Here is a 7,257-nt window from a genome sequence, read left to right on the forward strand (position 1 = left end):
TAATAATAATAAGGGAGGTGGAGGGTTCCCATTAGCATCTCGGTGACTGTCTTTCCTCAGAGGTGGGGACTGACATATTTGTTTTGAGTTTTAGGGTTGTATTTGTCCTCATCTTAGTAACATATAGTAACATAGTAGATGACGGCAGAAAAAGACCTGCACAGTCCATCCAGTCTGCCCAAGAAGATAAATTCATGTGTGCTACTTTTTTATTTGTATTGTCCTCTTCAGGGCACAGACTGTATAAGTCTGGCCAACACTATCCCCGCCTCCCAACTACCAGTCCCGCCTCCCACCACCAGCTCTGGCACAGACCGTATAAGTCTGCCCAGCACTATCCCCGCCTCCCAACCACCAGCTCCGGCACAGACAGTATAAGTCTGCCCAGCACTAGCCCCGCCTCCCAACCACCAGCTCTGCCACCCATTCTAGGCTAAGCTCCTGAGGATCCCTTCCTTCTGCACAGGATTCCTTTATGTTTATCCCATGCATGTTTGAAATCCGTTACCATTTTCATCTCCACCACCTCCCGCGGGAGGGCATTCCAAGCATCTACCACCCTCTCCGTGAAAAAATACTTCCTGACATTCTTCTTGAGTCTGCCCCGCTTCAATCTCATTTCATGCCCTCTCGTTCTACCGCCTTCCTCTCTCCGGTAAAGGTTCGTTTGCGGATTAATACCTTTCAAATATTTGAACATCTGTATCATATCACCCCTGTTTCTCCTTTCCTCCAGGGTATACATGTTCAGGTCAGCAAGTCTCTCCTCATACGTCTTGTAACGCAAATCCCATGCCATCCTCGTAGCTTTTCTTTGCACCGCTTCAATTCTTTTTACATCCTTAACAAGATACGGCCTCCAAAACTGAACACAATACTCCAGGTGGGGCCTCACCAACGACCTGTACAGGGGCATCAACACCTCTTTTCTTCTGCTGGTCACACCTCTCTCTATACAGCCTAGTAACCTTCTAGCTACGGCCACCGCCTTGTCGCACTGTTTCATCGCCTTCAGATCCTCAGATACTATCACCCCAAGATCCCTCTCCCCATCCGTACCTAGCAGACTCTCACCGCCTAACACATATGCCTCTCTTGGATTTCTACTCCCTAAGTGCATCACTTTGCATTTTTTCGCATAGAATTTTAATTGCCAAACCTTAGACCATTCTTCTAGCTTTTTCACATCCTTTTTCATGTTTTCCACTCCCTCCGGGGTGTCCACTGTGTTACAAATCTTAGTATCATCCGCAAATAGGCAAACTTTACCTTCTAACCCTTCGGCAATGTCACTCACAAATATATTGAACAGAATCGGCCCCAGCACTGATCCCTGAGGCACTCCACTACTCAACTTTCCCTCCTCCGAGCGAACTGCATTCACCACCACCCTCTGGCACCTGTCCGTCAACCAGTTCCTAATCCAGTTCACCACTTTGGGTCCTATCTTCAGCCCATCCAGTTTATTTAAGAGCCTCCTGTGGGGAACCGTGTCAAAAGCCTTGCTGAAATCTAAGTAGATTACGTCTATAGTACGTCCACGTTCAGTTCTCCGGTCACCCAATCAAAGACTTCAATGATATTCATTTGGCACAATTTCCCTTTGTTAAAACCATGTTGTCTTGGATCTTGCAACTCATTTTCTTCCAGGAAATTCACTATCCTTTCCTTCAGCATCGCTTCCATTACTTTTCCAATAATCGAAGTGAGGCGTACCGGCCTGTAGTTCCAGCTTCTTCCCTATCACCACTTTTGTGAAGAGGGACCACTTACACCGTTCTCCAATCCCTCGGAACTTCTCCCATTTCTAAGGATTTATTAAACAAATTTTTAAGAGGACCCGCCAGAACCTCTCTGAGCTCCCTCAATATTCTGGGGTGGATCCCATTCCTGTTTTTTATAATGAAGACATTCCTGTGTTTTTCCGGGCTTGCAGATATGCCAAGGGTGAACCATCTCAAAGAGTGAGATTTTTTTTTATCCAGGTATACATCCAGAAATATTTAAGTGTAGCACTGCTTTGCAATTGAATTAAGGCAGCATTAAATTATATTGGCTTTTCTTTGGATTCTCTGGAAAAATACAGCAATTTGGTAAATTTTTTTAGTTAGGTTACTTCCTGTTCCGGGGCAGAGAGCGCAAGGAACCAACGAAGCCGACGCAGCTCCCAGCGACGTGGACGCGGGGGCAGATCGGCCCTCCCGCCCGTCCCTCGCTTCTTCATTTCTTCGTTTTTCGTCAATTAAGAATGCGCTCCGGGGGGGGAGGGTGCGCTACGGAGGGGGGGGGCGCCGAGGGGGGGGGGCGCCGTGCTGCACCCGGGGGTCAGCCACCCTCGCTACGGCTCTGTGTATATATATATATATATATATATATATATATAAAGCATTTATATCCCACATTTTCCCACTGGTTGTAGGCTCAATGTGGCTTACAAAGCAATATCAGGACTACAGTACAATAGTACATTAAAACAATGCAAACAGTAAATTAAAGCTTGGCATTATATTAAACAGCAGAGTAGTAAAGAAAATAGATTTAAGTGTTTCTGGATTATTTGAAACCAAAGAAATTGATCTGATTATGTTGCATCTGGAGAATAGACCTTTTTGAATAGGATGGACTTTAATAATTTTCTAAACTTTAGATAGTTCTGGGTTGATTTAACTAATTTGGGTAAGGCATTCCACAGTCGAGTACCCAAGAAAGGAAAGTTGGAGGCATATGTAGATTTGTATTTGAGGCCAAAACAATCCGGATAGTGTAGGTTTAAATAAGACCGGGAGGCATTAGATCTGTTTCTGGGTGGTAAGTCAACATATATTCTGGAACTATGCCATAGATTATTTTGTGAATCAAGGTGCAGACCTTGAAGGCAACTCGTTCTTTGATGGAAAACCAGGCTAGGGTTTTCCCGGACATGTCCTCTTTTTGAGGTTGTCCAGGCGAGTTTCAAAGTTTTGATTTTTTTTCTGGGTTTCTGGCAGCACTGTGGCAGACACACATGTACAAGCCAATGTAGGTCACCTGATCTACTGGTGCGTGCGTGTGAGTCCTCCTGCACCAGCAAGAAGATCCTTGTGCGGTGACACTCTGCAGAGAAAACAAAACCCAGCATTTCAAAGGTGAACATTTGCCTCCAAATTCTATATATCATGCCTTAATTTCCATTCGGAAATCGAAGCATATTCTACAATAATGCGTGTAACTTAATTGGTTAACTAGCTACTCTCACTTGATGCAGAAAAAGCGTTCAACCGTAGTGAATGGCCATATCTTTTTATAGATTGGTTTAACATGGGTTCCAAGTTCAAACAATGGATTAAAATTCTTTATTACCAAGCTACATCCAGAATTTCAATTAACAGTACTTTGACAGATCCAATTTACCTCAGTCGTGGTACTAGACAAGGATGTCCCTCATCCCCATTATTATTTAACTTAGCGTTGGAACCCCTTCTTATAGTGATTCGTGAAAATTTCAGTATTAATGGTATTAAATCCAATTACTTGGAAACAAAGTTAGCAGCATATGCAAGTAACTAGATTCTTTTTCTATCTGAACCAAATTGCTCTATAGCAGAATTAACACAGTAGATTCTTTTTCCAAATTTTCTGGATATAAGATAAATTGGGAGAAATCTGAAGTAATGCCCCTAAATGAGATTACCACCCTTACTGATATAGGTAGGGCAAATTTTCATTGGTCTCCCCTTACAGCTAAAATATTTAGGAATCTGGTTAAACAAAGACCCCATACAAACTATTTAACACAACTAAAATCACTAATTTAATTCAAAAGGCAAGGTAGAAATTGTCTCCACTACATCTTTCATGGTGGGGCAGACTGGACATCATAAAGATTATGCTTATTCCTCAAATTAACTTTATATTAATGATGTTACCTGGATTATGTTCAAAGTCATTCTATAAAAACATTGAGTTTAAATTAACAAATTTTTATGGAACAAGAGAGACCCATGAATCTCTTTGAAAACTCTTAAGTAGAGAGGTGTGGTAGCCGTGTTAGTCCACTTTTAAAGGTAATCAATAGAAATAAAACAAAATAAAACATGGAAAAGAGAAGTGTATACTAGCAAACAATTAAATTAAAGGCAAAGGCTGCACTCATTCCAAGATATACATTATTTCAGCTGTTTCGATTCTACAAACGTTTTAAGTTGTTCCGGTGAAAAGAAAGTATATTTAGTTTGACCTAAATTAACTACACACTTACAGGGATAAGCGAGAAAAAAGGAAGCACCTAAATCTATAGTCTTTTGTTTTAAAGCAAGAAACATCTTCCTTTTTTGTTGAGTTGATTTAGTGACGTCAGGGTATATCCATACTTTAGAGCCACAAAATTGAGCTTTAGGGTTTCGAAAGTAAAGTCTTAGAATAGTATTATAGTCTTGCTCAAACACCATAGAAACAATCACAGTAGCTCTATTCATTATAACATCTGAAGATTGTTCTAATATATCAGAGATGTTTTGTAAATCAGCAATATCCTTTTCGGGTCCTTGTACTCCTCCTCTAGGTTTAGGAATAAAGTATATCTTATTTACCGGTGGGGTTGCCTCAGCAGGAATATTCAACATTTCTGACAAATATCTATGAAAGGTATCTATTAGAGTTACCCCAGCGATAATTGGAAAATTAAAAAAGCGGAGATTAAGGCGCCTGTTGAAATTCTCTATTTGCTCTATTTTTCGTCTAATATCCATAGAGTCTTTGCTAGACAAATTTTTAAAGGCATTTTTGCAAAGATTGTACTTGAATAGTTAATTCGCCTTTAACAGAGTCTACAGTTTTTTTCAAATCTTCAAACTTCACATTTAAATTGAGCACATCACCTGACGTCTTCTGTAAAGTGGTAGTAATCTGGTCCAACATCACCTTCAGCGTTTGTAGAGTCACCTCCGAGTTCACTGCTGTGGAAGACAGACTTCCCTCAGCTCCACGTATCGCCGTTTGCTTGCCTGGGTCCTCACCGGACGCCCCAGCCGACACATCATCAGAGTCGTCGGGGTTTCCCGCCAGGGCCGCTTTCGACGCCGGACACGGAGGTATCTGCACTGCAGATGGTGGAGACAGGGAGACTTCCTCTCCCGGCGGGGAGTTCGCTTCTCCGAAACCCCCCGCAATGGAATCCTCTCCCCGTTGAGACTTGGAAACACTGGAGAAGAAGCGCTCCAGCGACGGTTGAGCGGGGGAAGAGGTTGAGGTAGGTGGAGGCACTACCCTCAACATTCCTTTACGTTTAGTATGAGGCATTTTCCAAAAGAAAAGAGGAAACTTTCAGCTCAATCTCGCGCAGAGCGCTTCAACGATCAGCCAGTGCGGCAGCCATCTTGTTTCCCCCCCATTTACAATTTGAGGTCTAAGAAAGGTTTTACAATATAACATTGATATAATTATACTCTAAATTTAGAGAGTTATTTCTTTTGCCTTTTAGTATAGTTACTTTAAAATTTATGATATGTATGTTTGGAGTTATGTATATTATTCTCACCTGTATTTCTGAACAAGGGGATCCTTGATTATTGTAAATTAAAAATTATAAATAAAGAATAAAAAAAAAAACATGGAAAAGAAAATAAGATGGATACCTTTTTTATTGGACATAACTTAATACATTTCTTGATTACCTTTTGAAGGTTGCCCTTCTTCGTCAGATCGGAAATAAGCAAATGTTGGTAGATGACAGTATATATGAGTGAAACATCAAAGCATTTCAGTGACAGTCTAACAGGATGGGGGTGGATAGGTGAGAGACAGGGAGATATACATGGAGACAGGAGGGTGACAAAGCAATACACTTTTATGGTTTATAATGGGCTACAAAACCCAGATCTTTGTTAAGTCCTGTCTGATGGGTGTCAAAATATTTAATCATTCTGACTTTGAAAACTCTCAAAGCCTCTAGAATGAATAGTGGTGTCGATTTAACAGATTTTTACAACTATCATGTGGAGGGGCATAATCGAACGGAAACGCCTATCTCCATGGGCGTTTATTTCCGAGAACGGGTCCGTGAAGGGGCAGGCCGAACCGTATTTTCGAAAAAATTGACATTTTTGAGCTGGGCGTTTGTTTTTTTTAGCGATAATGGAAACTAAAAACGCCCAGCTCAAAAACGTCCTAATCCGAGCCATTTGGTTGTGGGAGGGGCCACGATTCGTAGTACACTCGCCCCCCTGATATGCCAGGACACCAACTGGGCACCCTACGTCAGTGCGGTGGACTTCAGAAAAAGCTCCCACATGCATAGCTCCCTTACCAAGGGTGCTGAACACCCAACCCCCCTCCCCCAAAACCCACTACCCACAAATGTACAACACTACCATAGCTCTTAGGGGTGAAGGGGGCACCTACATGTGGGTACAGTGGGTTTTGGAGGCCTCCCATTTACCAGCACAAGTGTTACAGTTGGGGGGGGGATGGGCCTGGGGCCACCTGGCTGAAGTGCACTGCGGTACCCACTAAAAGTGCTCCAGAGACCTGCATACACCCAGGCCTCTAGGACTGGTTGCTGCTATATAACCTTGGCACACCAGTTGACACCTGAAGACTAATCTCTACGAAAACGTCCTTTATTGGAATAACCGCCTTTACTCACAGTTAACTGCAGATCAGAGGTTGTGCCCCACTGGCAACGAGTCTCCCTGGTACTGAGATGAGCAGTAGGTCAGAACTGGCAGAATGCTGTACAATGCCCTCATTCAGCCACATTCAAGGGAAGAACTAAGTTGTCTAACGTGGCAAACACAGGAAAGGGAACTAAAACTGGCTTACAAAAATGGCCACTACCGCATGGACTACAACAGGAAACACAACAGGGCACACTCTGACCTAGTAGGCAGGGGGAAAAGCACCATGGGAGAAGAGCCTACCAACTACCAACATTGTGAGACTGTAACACAAGCTAATGAAATCACGGAGCCCAATACCCTACACCCACCACAATGCAATGCTGATGTGACCCTGTACTGCACCTGAGAGCCACATCTGACCCAGGGAAAGGCTGTGACAGGATCGAACACATTCTGCTGTCATGGAGGTGGGTACGGCATTTGAGGCTGGCATACAGGCTGGGAAAAAAGTTTTTAAAGTGGGTTTTTTTTTGGTGGGAGGGGGTTAGTGACCACTGGGGGAGTCCGGGGAGGTCATCCCCGATTCCCTCCAGTGGTCATCTGGGCAGTTGGGGCACTTTTTTGGGACTTGTTCATGAAAAAAAGGGTCCAAAAAAGTGAC

This window comes from Microcaecilia unicolor, chromosome 3, assembly GCF_901765095.1.
Source record: "Microcaecilia unicolor chromosome 3, aMicUni1.1, whole genome shotgun sequence".
Classification (NCBI taxonomy): domain Eukaryota; kingdom Metazoa; phylum Chordata; class Amphibia; order Gymnophiona; family Siphonopidae; genus Microcaecilia; species Microcaecilia unicolor.